Below are 17,848 nucleotides of genomic sequence, written 5' to 3' on the forward strand. Positions count from 1 at the left end.
TTTTATGTATTTGGTACAGGGTCTCACTATGCAGCTGGACTGCAGCTTGGGCTTGTAGTGATTCTCCTGTTCAGCCTTCCCAGTGCTGGGAGGACAGGTATGTACCACCATGTCCAGTCTCGGTGGCAGGCTCAGCACGCCCTGGGTTGGTGTTGGCATGGCATGTGGTGCTGAGGGTTGAACCCTGGTTCCTGTGCTTACCTAAGCAGGCACTTAGTCTGCTGAGCTATTTCGCCAGCCCTCTGTTGGAATAATATGAATGGGCTAAATACTTTCAAGATAGAAATGAGAACTAGAGAAAGGACTCAGAGTCTATTTTCCAGTGTTATTCTTTCACTATGTAGATGGAGAAATAAATGCTCACAGAGAGGAGAGGAGACGACAGGAGAGGAGAGGAGAGGGACTGGATGTGTCCAAAGTGGGGCCTACGGGCTACACATGAACCTGGAGAGCTAGATATGTTGCCCCCACGAGACTGAAAACTTTAGCATTATTATGTGATTTCTAGTCATATTTATCATGATTTGATTGTGTGGTGCTGGAGTGTAGACTGCAGGTGACAACAGAATGTGGAGTAGGGGAGTTCCCAGCGCAGGGCTGCCTCCACGTCCTGTGCCTGCCGCACACAGTCAAATCCAACTTGCATGCCCTGTGTCAGACATCACACACGCTTGTGTGACTCAGTGAGTTAATCACAGTGATCATCAGCAATAGCATTTCAACCCACCTACACAGGGATGTGCAGACAGAAGTGTTTCATTATTAAGTGCATGTGTAAGTTTTCTGATTTAATTATCAAATGTGGGCATTCTTTGTTATTCTATAGGGTGATTTAGTAAGCTAAAATACAAAAAACTGGAAGTCTTAACCATATCTTCTATATGCAGCCCAGGATGGTTCCTTGCCACTCAGCGTGTGGACAGGCAAGTCAAAGAGTTGGACTCCTGTGCAGACCCAGGTCCTGGAGCCTGACTCTGGCCAAGCTGGGAGAGGGAGTTCTAACTGGAGCAGTCTTCTGGCCTCTGCCTGACTTGTCCAAGGAATAGAGGAATCTTAGATTCCTGTTTCTCAGTGTGGTTTGTAGACCAACAGCACATTTATTAGATGATCAGGCCCTGCCCTTGACTCATGGAGTCAGGTAATCAATCTTCATTTTAACAAGATCTCCAAGGCTTCACAGACACACCAGTTTGAGATGCCACTAGCAAGATATGAGTTTACCACTTTCACCACCACCTCAAGTAGCATAAGGGGGATCATTTGTATAGATAAATATACATTTCTCTCTTTTTTTAATGTAAGCTTGAACTTGTCTAAGGAATAGAAGAGTCTTAGGTTCCTGTTAAAAATGGGGAAACTCTGGTCTCCCAGAGCGTTGAGGGCAGGTAGCTTGCTCTCAAAGCCTTTCTGATTCCATGGGATCAGAAGAGAAAACCTGACCTTATAGATTTTGGCACATGCTATAGACAAAAAGACAAAGGCCCCAGAGTTCCTGATACTGTAGAAGCAAGTCCAGGACTTGGTCTGATAGAAGATATAGTTTCAACTCAAGGGGAGTGACTGGGTGAATGGAAAGATCTTAGATAAAGGGAAACTTTAGAAACCTAGGGGGCTGGGGAGATGGCTCACTAGAATAAGCACTTCCCTGGCAAGCTCAAGGGCCTGAGTTCAATCTCTGGTTCTGCCAAAAAAAAAAAAGATTGGGGCTGGCGAGATAGCTCAGTGGCCTAAAGCACTTGCTTAGGCAAGCATGGAGGGATCTCGGTTCAATCCCCAGCACCACATGCCATGCCTGCCCCGTCCCCATGGTGGGCTGAGCTGACCATTAAATAAATAAATAAATAAATAAATAAATAAATAAATAAATAAATAAATGAAACATTTTAAAAAATTAAAAAAAAAAAAAAAGAAAAGAAACCTAGCTCACCAGCCAATCAGGTGCTTTGAAATTCCAACTTCGTAGCTTTACATTAAAAAAAGAGAGAAATGTATATTTATCTCTACAAATAATTCCCCTATGCTGCTTGAGGTGGTGGTGAAAGTGGTAAACTCCTATCTTGCTAGTGGCATCGCAAACTGGTGTGTCTGTTTGACAACATTTCGGCGACATGTAGCAATAACCTGGAGTCACTTAACCCTCCGTCCAAGTCATACCACTCACAAAGAACAATCCTGAAGAGGATAATTCAATAGAAATGAGAGGATACAGTCACAAAAAACTTGATTCCATATAACGATGGATACTATCAAGAATGCTTGGAGAGATTAGGATACAGTACCTTCCTGAAGACAGCTTTAAGTTGGTTATAGCTGATAAGCCCCAGGGCACCTGCTTGGGGTACACAGGTGTTTTGCTTTCTTTTATGACTCTACCATTGGCTGTGTGACCTTGAGAAACTCTACTTAGCTGGTCTGTGCCTCAGTTTCTTTTTCTGTAAAATGGTGATGATGCCTATTTTGTAAGATTATTGGGAGGATTAAGTGATTTAATTAAATTCATGAAAGTACCAGGAGTTGTGTCTCTGTATATTACATTATTCAAATCTTGATATTCTTACTCTGCCTGACACAAGAATATTTTTATTCACCTTTCAGGGCCTCGTATCCTATGATAAACCCAAGTCCTCTAGGAATATTCCCCCAGCCTTCCTGGGAATCAGCCTGCTTTTCTTTTCTTTTCTTTTCTTTTTTTTTTCTTTCTTTCTTTTTCTTTTCTTTTTCTTTTTTGCAGAACAGGGGATTGAACTCAGGCCCTTGTGTTTGCCAAGGAAGCACTTATTCCACTGAGCCATTTCCCCAGCCCCCCAGCCTGCTTTTCTAAACTCAAGGAACAACAGAAAGCCAACTGCGCTCAGTTGGCCTGGACACTCCATTCTCAGGGCCCCTGTGGCTGACTGTTAACTGTGTTGCCACTGCAACAGATGGGCCAGGGACGCTTCTGAGTTCTCCCTTCTCTAGAATTGTGCTCATGTAGGCCCGGATTCCTAGTTCTTTAATCTACACAAAGAAGAGCACACACACACAAATGTACACTCATGCATACACAAACACAGGCAAAACTGCCTGCAGCAGGTCACTTCCCAGGGGGCCTGAGTCCTCATTGCTCAGTGTGAATGAGTTTTCTTCCTTCCTCTCGCAGCTCCTGCATCTGCACGTCCTGTCCTAGAGTGTCACTCCTTTCCACAGATAACCCCATTTGTCCCAACACTAAGAGCTCCCAGTCACAGAAGGCCTGACGGGTGCCAGGTGTCTTGTTGCTGTGGCTTACAAACACCAGTGCTCAGACGAACCCGGGAGGCAGGCACTGTCGTTTCTGTGTTAACAACTGCAGACTCAGAAATTGAGGTGTGTTAAAGAGTTTGCTCAGGACCCAAGGCTTGTACGTGAAGAAGCTGCTGTTCTAACCGAGGTTTTTCTAATTTCAAGTCATCACTTTGCTTGGAATCATGAACCTAAACTGCCTGCCTACGTAGGGAGAGAAGAAAGATGTTTGTAGCAGGTGGTAATTAAGGAAGTCAAAGTAAAATTGCATCATCAGAATGAATATGATTGTACGAAAATTAGATCTGTATGTGGACAAAGTCTTGAGGTCTTTGCTGTGCTAGAGTGATAGAATTAAATATGTTTTTTTTCCCTTTAAATAATTTTTTCTAGGGATGGTTTCTATATAGCTTTTGCCAATTTAAACTAACATCCACCTACAAAGATAACCTGCTTTAAGTCCAGTGATTTTCAACCTTAGTTGCAGATGAGTATCACCTGCGAGAGCCTAGTGTCTGCTCTATCAGGGCCGGAGCAAGTCAGTGTCTCTCAGAAATGGGCCGGGCAGTGGCACTTTGGGAGCATTCGCTCCCTGATCTGAGTACAACTGAGTTGGAAGAGCAACTCTCCAGACAAGCATTACCACTGAATCCTCCTACTGCAGGATCTATTGGACCTTCATTCTGTAACCTCATGCTAAACCTCAAGCTTTTCCCTTTGTCCAAAACAGAGTTAGTAATATGACTTTCTCCACTTTTTTTTTTTTTTTTTTTTTTTTTTTTTTTTTTTTTTGTATTTTAGGGAAGGGTCTACAGGGTGTTCAGGGTCTCACTACTAGATCGGACTCGTGGTGATCTGCCTGTTTACAGCCTCCCAAGAGCTGGGATTACAGGCACATGCCACCTCGCCCAGTCTCAATCGCCAGCTCATGGCGCCCTGGGGGTGGGGTCGGCACAGCAGGCCCAGGGATTGAACCTCCAGCCTTTGCTCCTGCTTGCAGGTGCTTTAATCTACTGAGCTTTTTGGCCAGTCCTCACCCACCTTTTTTTGCAAAACAGTACTGAGAGAAGTTTTTGGGAGATGGAAATATTCTATAGTTTAATATTGTTGGTGGTGTATGAATACATGTATTTGCCAAATTTTGTTATAGTTTTTTTTTTTCTTCTTCTCAATACTGAGATTTGAATTTAGGGCCTTTCATTGAGCTATATCCCCAACCCCTTTTTTAAATTTTTATTTTGATACAAGATCTTGTTAAGTTTCCCAGTTGGCCTTGAATTTGTCCTCCTTCTACCTCAGCCTTCCAGTAGCTGTATCTATGAATGATATTGTTAATTTTACATATATGTCTTAGTCTCTTTTTCTCATTGCTGAGACAAACTGCTTAACACTTAACATTCAAAGAGGAAAGGTTTACTTAGCTCCCAGTTTACAAAGGTTTCAGTCTACAGCTGGCTGGCTCCAAGGCAGGGAGGCTGGGAGAAAAGGGTTCACGATGCCTAGAAGGCCACAGAAGCAACAAGGGAGAGGAGACAAGACTCTTTCTGTCCCTTATATTGCCTTAGGGGCAGGTCTAGCACTCACACCCTTAATCACAGCCAGAACTAGGCTGGAACAATCTGGACTGATTTACTAATCATACACCCTTAATTCCAGCACCACACACTCTAGATTCAGCTGCCTCTGAAAAAGCTCCACGACTGCATGAGGCTTTGGGGGATATCTAGACAAGACCCTAACAACATATACGTAAAGAAAATCTAACATGCTGTACTGAATAAATAAATTTAGTCAAGGAGCTAAATGCCAGGTCAGTATACAAAACTCATTTGTACTTTTGCATGCTAGTAACAAACAACTAAAGAGATTCAAATGAAAATTTGAAAACACCATTTATAGTAACAACAAAAACCCATAATATTTAGGAATTATGACAGTTAAGCTTGATCATGTCAACTTGATTGTCTTAGGAGCGGTCTATGGGCTTGGAAGGATACACTTCCAGATGTATCTGGGTGGCCTGTGGGTGCTGTATCTAGTCCCTCCCCCTTCCTCTTTGGGACTGACTGCTCCTTGCTCTGCTTCTTGGGCACCATGGGCTGAGCAGCCTGGCTGTACCAGACCCTTCAGCTGGGGTGTTTCTACCTTGGAGCCACCCGCCCCTGGACTGAACCCTCTGAAAATGTGAGCCAAATCAATACCTCCTCCTGCAAGATGTGGTTGTTGGGTATTGTGCCCAGTGACAGAAGAGGTGACTAATGCAAGAACAAATCTAATGAGGGATTCAAGAAAACAGTATGCCAGCAAGGGTAAGACATCACTGCGGGAAAGTCAAGAATAAAATACACTGAAGGAGAAACCACATTATCTGGGATCTGAAAGACACAATATTGATGACATTAATTCTTTTCAAATTGACTTGGAGGTTTATGATAAACTCAGTAGAAATCTAGGAAGTTTTCTTTTTATTTTGATAGGCATTGATGAGCTTATCTTAAAATTTATGTGGCTGAGCATGGTGGCACATACATGTAATCTCAGAATTTAGGAAGCTGAGGCAGGAGGCTTGCCATGTGTTTAAGACCAGCCTGGGTATGTTGTGAGTGTAAGGCCAGTCTACAATACAGTTCTGCCTCAAAAAACAAAAGCAAAGAGACAAAATAAATAAATATTTTGTGAAAGCAGAGGACTTGAAAGAGTGAAAGCAGTATTGCAAATAAACAGAATTGGGGGTTTCCACTACCAGATATATCCTGATTATGAAGCCATAGAAATTAAGGGAGATAAATTACAGAACTAGAAGAAAGGGTCCAGCAACAATAGTTTTATGCATTAAGATCCTGTGATTCAGGGCAAATGTTCTACGGCAAGCAAGTGGAGAAACCTGGTACATTTTCAGTAGGCAGGGTTGGATCAATTGGACATAAAGAAGGGGAAAAATGAAACAAATAGGACCTATCTCATCACACAAAAAGTTCATGATTTCATAGATATAAAAGTAAAAGAGAAAATTATAATAAAGAGGCCAAAAGGATACGTAGAATTTTCTTGTTCTGGAAGCAAGTAGAGGTTTTTTTTTTTTTGCGGAACCGGGGATTGAACTTAGGCCCTTGTGCTTGCCAGGCAAGCACTTATTCTATTGAGCTATCTCCCTGGCCCCCAAGCACGCTTCAAAATAAGCTATAAACAGTATAAATAAAGGGAAAGTCTTGATAAACTACTTCATTAAAATGAATAATTTTTACTATCAAAGGCATCATTATGAGAGCAACAAGTCAAGTCAGATTGGTACATGATATTGGTGATACACATCTCTGACAAAGGACTTATATCTACTATATATATAAAAAACCGTTAGAAATTAATAAGAAAAGACCAATCCAATAAGAAAATAGACCAAAGACTATTAAGAATAATTCACAAAGGAGGCTATGCAAATGGTCAGCATATGAAAAGGTATTCCGTATCCTTGTTCATTAGGCTAATACAAATTAAAACTACATAGTAACTCTCTCCCATCATTTATTATAATTGAACTATAACATCTACTATGGCAAAAAAAACAGAGGCAGTCAGAATTCCCTATACATGGATGGTGAGTATAGTCACTGTGGAAAATCATTTGATGGTAGATATTAGAATTAAACTAAAGTACATTTTATGTTCAAACCAAGCCACTAAGTATATATATATCCAAGACTGATGAGTTATAATGCCCATAAAAATACATATACACTCTAATGCTTGGCGGCACTGTGTGTAAGAAACAAACTGGAAACAGCAAAACGGCATTTATGAGTAGAACACTACCATTGATGGAAAAGGACCAATCACTCCTCACACGTAGTAGGAGGATGTATTTCACAGACAAAAACTGAGTTAAAGAAGGTTGACACAACAGAGTATGTGATGTCTTATTTCATTTATATGAGGCTTAGACATGGGCAAAAGAGACCTATGGTGAGGGAGGGCAGAGCAATGATTGTTTCACTGGGCTCTGTTGACTGGCAAAGGAGCTTTCTGGAGGCTGGGTATACTCTTTGCTTTGATCTAGTAGTAATTTCAAGGGTTATCACAGTACAAACAGTTGCTAATTGATGCACTTATATATTATGCCTAAAAATTAATACATATGTGTGCGAAGGCTCATGACAGTCTCTTCATTTTCTTCTTTCTCCTCTTCCTCTCCTCTCCTTTCTATGTCTCCTTTCTTTTGTATATGTGGCTCTAGAGGCTGAGAATATTAGTTACATAAATTTAACATTTTCCCAGTAGACTAATTCTATCTCTTTGTGTATTAGTTCTCTTTCTTGGCACTGATGTTGTCCTTCCTCAAATACAGTAACTGGGCATCCTTGGCTACCTCCTCTTGTTGGACTTTTTTTTTTTTTTTTTTTTTTTTCAGAACTGGGGATTGAACTCAGGCTCTTGCCAGGGAAGCGCTTATTCTACTGTGCCATCTCCCCAGCCCCTCTTTTTGGACTTTAAGAATCTCCATTAAGAATCTCTCCACTGAGCCAGACAGCTCAGTGGACTAAAGCGCCTGCTTAGGCAGACTCAATGGCCTGGGTTTGATCCCACGCGTGAGGTTCTGGCCCTGCCCCCGGGGTGTGCTGAGGCAGAGACTGAGACTGGGCATGGTGGTACACACCTGTAACCCCAGAGCTTGGGAGGCTCAAAACAGGAGAACCACTATGAGTCCGATCCACGTGATGAAACCCTGTAGACCCTGTACTAAAGAAAAAAAATTCCTTAAATCTTAGGTGTTATAGACACAGTCCAGTAGCTGTTTCTCGGCATTGTGGAAGGATACAGGCTGTTTTCTGTCCGTGAGCTCTTGGTGTGGCTCCTTTAGCCCCTGAGTTTTATGTCTCTCATGATAGGTAAGGGAGTGGGAAGGACATGCAGGTCTAGTAGCTCCAACTTCACCAGGGAGTTTAATAGAAATGAAACATCTCAGGCCCAGTGGTCTTCCCTTCACCCTGCCCTCCACATACAAGCCTGCTCAAGATTAACAATCACTGCCCCATGGCAGGTTCCAGTTAACTTCCTGGATAATCACTTGTCCTCCTCGGTGACCCTTTTTCATAGCAGGGCCTTGGACAAGTATTTCTAATTAAGGTTTCTTCTCTCCTGTTTCTCTTTTAGTCCAATTCCTTTCGCTCTCTACCTTACAGAAACTCGTCATGGTATCTAGCAGCTTGATAGCACTCATTCTTACTTTCCAGTATCCTAGCAGATATTTAAAAAATGTTTAATTGTAGTAAAATATGAAACATAAACTTTATCATCTGTCTTAGTGACTTTGTTGCTGAGAACAAAATACTTGAAACCCCAATTTAAATGCAGGGGAAGGCTTATTTGGCTCATAGTTTGTAGAGGTTTCAGTCCATAGTGGGCTGGCTGAGACCCAGTCCTAGCCCAGGTCCGCAGCGGGAAGGAGCTGAGCACAGCAGCCAGACCTAAGCCAGATACAGCTGGATAAGTGCAAACTCTGTAGAGCTCCACCTGAACTTCAGTACGTGTGAAGGTTATAACTACAGCAAAGATCTACAACAAAGGTCAGAAGACAGTGCTACACAAAATGACGAGAAGGAACAAAATGCAACCTCAGAACCCAAGCCCACCCGTAACAAGTGCAGAGGACACTAACACAGAACAAATTGGAAATCACACAGCTGAAAGCAATGAATCAACAGCTTCTGAAATAAAACAGCTTCAGAATGATATAGAAGACCTCAGATTGGAAATGAAAAAAGAAATCCCTGAATTAATAACATCTGCACTAAAGAATCAAATGCAGAAACATATGGAAGCAACCCAGTGCCCATCCAGAACAAGTGCGGAGGACACTAGCTCGGCTCAAATGCATGAATCAAGAGCGTCGATAGTAAATAAGCAACAGCAGAAAGATATAGAGGAAATCAGAGCACAATTCTTTTCTGAAATAAAAAAAGAACTCTCAGAACTCGTAGCAGATGAAGTAAAGAAGCAACTACAGAAACATAGGCAGGAAACCCAATCTGAAAAAAAACACTGCAGTAAAAGAATTTCTAACTGCTTCTAAGGAAGATATTGATAAAAAAAATAGAGGAGATTAGAAAAATGACAGATTCCTTGAATAAGCAATACAGGAAAGAAATAGATCGCATGAAGCAGAGTCAAAGAGATATAGAGGAAATGAAACTCTCAATCACAAGCTTGCAAAACCGTTTAAGTGAATGTGAAGACAGAGTTTCAGATCTTGAAGATGCTGGTGTAGCTAGTGAAAAGGTAAGAAAGGATCTCATAGTGGGCTGGCTCCGAGGCTGGGAGGTGTGGCAGAGGGGCGTGGCGGAGGAGAAAGAGTTCATGGCAGGCAGAAGGCAGCACAGCAAGCGAGCAACCTTTGCAGCTTTTTCTGACCCTTTTATACTCTATCTACGTTACTGGGATTATGGCGGTACCAAACCAACCAGTGGGTTGATTTAGTAATCACCCACCCTTAATCACAGCATCAGACCCTCTAGATTCAGCCACCTCTGAACAAATCCCACATAGGGCCACATGTGGCTTTGGTAGGACATTCACAGGTGAACCATAACACCATCTTCGGGTACATTCACAATTGTTATGCAGCTAAACTCCAAAATTCCTCATCTTGCAAAGCTGAAGCTTACTTCATCAAACAATTCCCCCTTGAATGCATTTTTTGAGGGTATAGTCTTTGGACATTAAATGGAATTTTAGGGTGACTTCAGATAAGTAGAAGCATGTGCTCTGTATGCCATCACTGTCATTTTGTGGTGGTAAAATTTACTTAACATCACACTTACCATCCTAACCATTCGTAAGTTATAGTTCAGTACCTTAAATACAATCACATTGCTGTACAATGATTACCACTAACTGCTACTCATCCCCAGAACATCCTCATCATCCCAAGCAGACATTCTGTGCCTGCTAAACCACATCTTACCCTCTTTCTCCATCCTGCAGGCCCCCAGCAATCAGCATTCTACTTTCTTTCTTTCTTTCTTTTTTTTTTTTTTTGGCGGAACTGGGGATTGAACTCAGGCTCTTGCACTTGCCAAGGAAGCACTTATTCCACTGAGCCATCTGCCTGGCCCCTAGCATTCTACTTTCTATCTCTATAAATTTCACCATTCTAAGTATCTTTTATGAGTGGAACCATACCGTACTTATCCATTAGTGTCTGAGTGATCTCACTTGGGGTAATGTTTTTAAGGCTCACTGTATTGTAGCATGTGTCAGAATTTTCTTCATTATAAAGTTTGAATATTATTCTGTGGTACATATACTATGTACACATACTATGTACATGTATTATATATACAATATATGTATGCATATAATATAGTATATGGTATACAGATACTATATTTTATTTATTTATTTATTTTTGCAGTACTGGGCATTGAACTCAGGACCTTGCACTTGCCAAGCAAGCACTTATTCTACTGAGCTATCTCCCCGGCCCTCAGATGCTATATTTTAAATATCCACTTACCTGTCAATAGATATTTGGTTTAGCTTAATATTTTGGCTATTGTAAATAATACTGCTATGAACCTGGGTTTCCCAACACAGCTTTATGTCCCTACTTTCAGTTCTTTTGGCTATAATGACAGAAATGGAATTGCTTGAACATATATATTGAACCCAGTGCTTTCACATTGAACTACATTCCAGCCTATATATATTTTTCTTTCTTTCTTTCTTTCTTTCTTTCTTTCTTTCTTTCTTTCTTTCTTTCTTTCTTTCTTTCTTTCTTTTTGTTCATTTAATTTTGAGACACAGTCTCACTAAGTTGCCTAGGCTGGGCTCCAGCTTGTAATCATCTGCTTCAACCTCCTAGAGTACCCGGATAACAAGCAAACACCACTGTGCTTGATTCTTATTTTTAACTTTTGGAAAAACTGCCATACTGTGTCTCAGTGCAGCTGTTATCATTTTATGTTCCCTTCAGCATAAGGATTCCATTTACTCTGCATCCTTCACTAGCCATTTTTCCTTCTTCAGTGAGTCTGCCACTGTATCTCTCTATGCTGTTGAGTTGTTTCCCTGGGGATCAGCGATGTTGAGCATCTCTTCATGTGCTTGTGGCCATTTGTGTATCTTTGTTAGGGAAATGTCTGTTCTAGTACTTGGCTCATTTTGAATTGGGTTATTTTTTGTTACTAAGTACTAAGAATTCTCTCTATATATTCTGGATGTTGGTGACTTAGATATGTATACGCATATATTTTCTCTCATTCTGTAGGTTCCTCTTTTTATCCAGTGTAGCATCCTTTGATGAATACATAAATGTTTTTCATTTTGATGAAGTCCAATGCCTATTTTTCTTTTGTTACTTATATCTTTGGTGCTTTATCTAAGAAATCACCTCCAGCTTGAATGCCCTGAAGATTCTCCTGATGTTTTCATCTCTGTACGCCATGTCAATCCAATCCCTGATCGTAGCTTACAAATGTCTGCTATTAATGTAAAATATCTAAATTTCCCTTATGCCTCCTGCATTAGCACAAATGTTTTAAACCTATCACTTTTGCTATCTGTTCAGAGAGAAGATACAGCTGTTAGCCGATGAAATGTTAAGGTGATCCAGAGTAAGATTAGAAATCAGAATGACCTTGATTTTAACCCTGATCACACTGAAAGGTACTTGGGAACAGCAGAATTGGAAGAGTTTTTGAAGTCAAGCGGGCCTTGCTCAAAGTCTTATTTACATGGTGCCTCTGCTGGGTAGCTTGGGTAAATCCCATAAGCTTTTTTCAAAAAATGTATTTAGTACAGAGTCTACAGGGTCTCACTACACAGATCCGGACATAGTGATCCTTCCTGTTTTTCAGCATCCCAAGTACTGGAATTACAGGGGTGTACTACCATGCCCAGTCTCAATCATTGGCTCAGCGTGTCCCAGGGGCAGGGCCAGCACAGCATCCGTTAAACTCTTCAAGCTTCAACCAAAGTGGGGATAGCAACACCCACTTGGAGGTCTTGTTGCGAGATCCAGATGATAGGCCCAAATCCCTGGTGCTCTGAAGCCCAACCTCTTACTGTTCTCTGTGCCTCATAATCGTGAGCTGCCGCCCACTCATCTCCTCCCCTTTGGCCTGTGCTTGTGAGCATTCCAAGGCCAGCCTGGCCAGCACACCATCATCCCTGGATCCCAGCCCTGATCCTCAGCCTGACACACAGTAGAACCTCATCTAGACACACAGTAGGACCTCATCCACATTTGTTCAGTGAATGATTTGGATGATAAAAAAATTGTCCTGCAGCCTGCCTGAAAAGTTCCATTGTCATGCTGCATGTTTAGAATTGAGAATCTGAACACTCATTTGAAATGAATTCTTGCTCACTGAATGCTGTTGCTGGTATCCCTGGGTCCAGGCCTCTCCATTGGATACCAAAATTCATGGATGCTCAACTCCCTCTTATAAATTTGGTTTTGAATGTGCATCTAACCTATGTAATCTGATCACATGCCTTAAACCATCTCTACATTACTTATAATTCCTAATATAATGTAATTGCTATACTGTATTGTTTAAGAACTAATGACAAGAAAAATGTCTGCACATATTCAGTACAGATACATTTTAAAATATTCTTGGGCTGGTGAGATAACACAGTGTACTAAGTGCCTGCTTTGGCAAGCACAGGGAGTGGGGTTCAATCCCTGGCACCACATGCTGTGCTGGCCCCACCCCTGGGCATGCTGAGCCAGCCACTGAGATCAGGTGTGGTGGTACATGCCTGTAATTCCAATGCTGGGGAGGCTGAAAACAGGAGGATCACGAGTTGGAGCTGAGTAGTGAGACCCTGCAACAACCAAATACATTAGAAAAAAAAAATTCTCAGCCTGTGGTTCATTAAATTTGCAGATATGAAATCCACAGATCCAGAACATGAGGACCCCGAGGAAAAGGAGCTGAGGATAAGGAGCCTGTGGGTATGGAGGGGTGACTGACTTCTTTTGGTCCACAGATACCAAATGATGCCCGTTTTTCTTTCTCTTCTTCACTGCTGTCATTATTTTTCACTCCTTCAATGAAACTGATCCTGCATCCAAGCAGGGCTTTTGGAAGAAGCTTTGGTGGAAATGAAAGCTGGGTGCTCAAGTGATTTAGTTTTAGCACTGGGAAAGGTTGGTGACTCTGGACAGACAAGGAAGGGGAAGCTCATTGGCAGACTGGCCCGCTATAGGACCGAGGCCTTTGAATTTCTCTAAAGTCTGATTGATGGTTCTATCGGGTTCTGAAAGGTGCCATTGAACTTAACTCTTAAATAAATAGCGAGCAGGTAAGATTTGCACTTCTGGCTTCATACAAATTTTTATCCTTTATCAAGTAATTCATTGGCTACCTTAACCCAACCACAGTGTGTGGTATTCTTGACATAAATATATTAACTGTGTCCCACAGAAACTTTTTCAAACCTAGTTGCAGATTGAAATTTGCTTTAATCAAAATAGGTTTGCTTCCTTGGTACTATATTTGCCCAAGAACAGGTCTTCATAAGTAATCTTCCCGGGGACAGGAAGTCGGTTAATTTTACCTTAAAAAGTTTGTTAAATGCCAAATCTGATAGCATGTGGAAAAGAGATGGGCTTAAGCACTTTGAAAGATTCATTTAAAGGAGCGGTGGCTCCTGCTTTCCATCCAACTGAAGTTAACGCGGTATTTCCAAGGACTTCTCTGAAACATGATTGGGCTTTTTATATCTGGCACAGCCTCGAAGACCCCTCCCAGGGGCCGCAGATTCCGTGTGCTGCTTTCATGGATCCGGACGCCTTCCCAGTGTCGTCCGGGCCCACTCCAAGAGTCCTATTTAAAATGCAGACCTGATGACGTCGGACTCCCGCTGAAGACCCTTGGTGAGGACCACGCGCCTCCCAGAAAGCCCAAAGACATCTCAGGTTTCCGAGACCTGGCCCTCGGCTCATCCTCCCAGCAAGCTTCCTGGCTTGCATGCAGCTTCCTCAGGGACTCCCACTTCCTCCTCTCATTCTCTCACTTTTGAGGATCAAAGTGAAATTCACATATTGTAAAATGAATTATTTAAGGAGAGCAATTCCGCGGCATTTAATACATGCGCAGCGCTGTGTGGCTACTGTACCGCTGCTATCTTGTTTCAGAACTTTGTCATTTCTCCCAAAGAACCCCGTCATTCCCCTGCCCTAGCAGCCACCAGTCTGTACTCTGTCTTTATGGATTTGCATCTTCTGGGTATCATGTAAATGGAATAATACAATTTGCGACCTATATGTGGCTTTGTTCACCTTTCACCTGGTATAGATTTTATAAGCTTCATCCGTGTGGTAGGTAACACATATCAGAACTTTATTCCTTTTCCTAGCTGAGTAATATTCATTCCTCCATACAGATATATGACAATTTGTTTTTTCATTCATCCTTTGATGGACATTTGGGATGTTTCTACCTTTTGCTATTGTGAGTACTGTATTTTTTTTTTCTATTCTTTTGGATAAACTATTTACATACACAGATTTGTTGGTTTACATGGTAATTCTGTGTTAAATAAAATTTTTAAAGAAATTTGTTTATTGATTCAGGGTCTCGCTATGCAGTTCAGACTCATAGTGATCCTCTTGTTTCAGCCTCCCCAGCGCTGGGATTACAGGCATGTGCCACCACACCTGCTTTTGGAGGCCCGCACTGCAGGCCCAGGGTTCTGGGGCAAGCACAGAATGTGGTACTGGGGATTGAACTCAGACTTTGCACTTGTCAGGCAGGTGCTTAGACCACTAAGCTGTCTCCCCAGCCCTGTGTTAAATGTTTTGAGGAATCACCAAGCTGTTATCCTTTCTTCCATTTTGTATTTCACTAACACACCTCATTCAAGAAAATTTCATAATCCCAGCACTCTGGGAGGTTGAGGCAGGAGGATCACAAGTTCAAGCCCAGCCTAGGTAATTTAGTTACTTAGTGAGGCCCTCTCTCAATATATAAACCCAAAGGGGCTGGAAATGTATCTCAGGTGGCTCAATTCCCACTACTATAAAATAAAATAATCTCTGTCGTAGTACAATTATAAAATGCCTTTAGTATACTAGTTTGTATGCATACTCAGGGGCAGCATACATACTGCGTGTCTTACATGCATGTGTGAGTCTGCAGTACTTGCCACAGGGGGCACAGAGGTGACACTCAGAAGAGGCCCATGGGGTTGGCTCTAAAGGGTTGTGTGCAGTTCTGTCCTTGTGGAAGACGTGGCGTCTGTGGCGAGGCTTTGGAACATGAGAGGTAAGCGAAGCGAGGAGAGGAAGCAGATGAGGCCTAGCAGCCCTGACCTGCTCCTTTGAGCAAAGAGAAAGGAAGACCAGTGCGGCGGAGAGCTAGTTATCCGTGTTCCTGCCTGCACTTTTAGTTTACCTTTGAGTAGCTCATTATGATTATCCAGGAAATTAAATTCTAACCCTTTTGTCAAACATTTTTTTCTGTATTTAGTACAGGGTCTACAGGGTCTCACTACACAGCTCACACTTGTACTGATCCTCCTGTTTGCAGCTTCTTAAGCCCTAGGATTACAGGCGCATGCCACCATGCCCAGTCTCAGTCGCCCTCTCAGTGTGTCCCAGGGGAAGGGCTGGCACCACATGCTGGGGATCGAACATCAGTTCCTGTGCCTGTCTAAGCAGGTGCTTTAGTCTGCTGAGCTATTTGGCCAGCCTTGTCAAACATTTTTATTGACTATTTTAATAGTCAGCGTTTTTATTGAATATTTAATAGTCAATGTTTTTGTTTGCTTTAAGTATCGAGAGCATTGTTTCCCCATGTGAACTCAGGAGTGAAAGCCTGCTGCGGCTGGACTGGAGAGTGCATCTGAGGGGGAGTGAATCCGAGGGCCCCTGTGCCTGGCAGGGGCCTGGCGGACACTCCAACATGAAGCCCCACATTCCTCAGCAGGACTCCTAGGTCCCGGATTTTCTGAGCTTCTCTCAGTGGGTCTGAGAGGCTCTTGTTTCACAACTATGAAGAAAGCATTACCAAGCACATACTAGGCCTCAGAAAAATATTTTTTTCCCCAAGCAGAAGAGGAGGAAATGAGGATTTAAAGAACAACCAACATAAGGGTGGGAGGTTGTAGTTCAGCAGTCGAGTTCTTGCCTAGCATGCACAAGCTCTGGGTTCCATGCTTCGAGAGAGAGAGAGAGAGAGAGAGAGAGAGAGAGAGAGAGAGAGACAGAAAAGCAATGTAGGAAGAGAATTAAAAAAAGTATTTTGAAAAAATTATAGTAAGTAGGCTCTTTGGCTGACCAGGGCTTTTCCAACCTGCTTCTGAATATCTTACATTTAAAGTGAAAGCTATTTCCAGCACATTTCATGACCAGAAATCCCCAATATTTGTATTCTCCTAGCTGAAGGGATTCCTGCCCCATGAGAACACATCCTGTTCAGGCCAGAGGCCCGCGCAGGAATGGGCAGGCCTGGTCCTGTCTTCACTCTCTGGGCACCTTTCCTTGCTCTGTCTCCCTCTCTCCTCAGGAACTGTCTTGAAAATACGACCTTTCTACTCCACCCCGACGCTGTCTTTTCTCCCTAGTTCTTTGCTTCCGAATTAGTCTGCAGACCCGGGGCTTAGCTGAGTCCCACAAGGCATCTCCGGCCGCGCGGAAGGCGCAGGCGAGCCCTACTCCTCTGCGGTCCTTGCTGAGCGTGGCTTCCTGCCGTCCTTCCTGCGGTCCTGCGTGGTTATCTCGGCTGAAGCTCACCTGCAGGCGCCAATTCTGGAAATACACTGTCTGCGCCTCAGAATATTTTGTTTATTCAGATTGAAAGACAGAATTTATTGTACGCAAGGAGATCAAAAGATGGTTTACACAGATGTCTGAATTAGCCCCAAACCCCCAGGTCCTCGTTAACATTCCCACTTGCTGGCAGAGAAACGCAGCTTACGCCGCGCGGAGACTAATAGTACTGCTATTCCCGTATTAACCTCCCGCCCACTTTTTAGTGAGGCTTTTCTGAAAATCCTAGAACTTCTTTCTCAAAGAGAGTTTTGGATGCCTGCTCTTTTTGCACTGCAGCCTAATGATAAAAAAAAAAAAAAAAAAAAAAAAAAGATCTTGTTTTAATACCCGCGATTTCACTTCCTTAGCATTTGCTTTTGCTTCAAGATGTGCACACCAACACCACAGTCTCGGCGCCAAGAAATGGCACGCGCGTTTCGGCGGACTTACAGTTCTCCAGGGAGACCCCGTGCGAGGACGACGACCCCTCTTGCTCCACCATGATGCTGCCGCCGCCGCCGCCGCCGCTGCGCCGCTGGGGGATTCCAGAGCCGTAATCCTTTTTAAATAGCTCTTCAGAAACGATTTAGAAAAGCCGAAGTCTGCCTTGTAAACCTCAGGACTTGTCTCCGAAATCTTGCCTCGATCAGCTTCCAACGTCTAAGGCAACATGATTATTTTCCGCGGGGGGAGAAACCGGCCGAACAGGTCTCCGACCTCCACTGGGATGTGTCAGAGTGTTAATTGATTCCTCCCCGTGGCCACCCGCCCTTAATAGCAGTGTGCAGCGCAGGACGTGTTTTACAGGAACACTCCCCCGGAGCTTAA

General features: G+C 42.8%; 1 protein-coding gene across 1 annotated transcript in view; it reads right to left on the reverse strand.

Annotated features, from left to right (window-relative positions):
- Ptpn3 (protein tyrosine phosphatase, non-receptor type 3) overlaps window positions 1–17,492 on the reverse strand; it is a 163,529-nt gene extending 146,037 nt beyond the window's left edge. The window contains exon 1 of the mRNA XM_004638079.2: window positions 17,471–17,492. The gene's annotated coding sequence lies outside the window, so the exon portion shown is untranslated. The remainder of the gene's footprint in view (window positions 1–17,470) is intronic.
- Between the last annotated feature and the right edge of the window lie 356 nt (window positions 17,493–17,848).

This window comes from Octodon degus, unplaced genomic scaffold, assembly GCF_000260255.1.
Source record: "Octodon degus isolate 3935 unplaced genomic scaffold, OctDeg1.0 scaffold00094, whole genome shotgun sequence".
Classification (NCBI taxonomy): Eukaryota; Metazoa; Chordata; class Mammalia; order Rodentia; family Octodontidae; genus Octodon; species Octodon degus.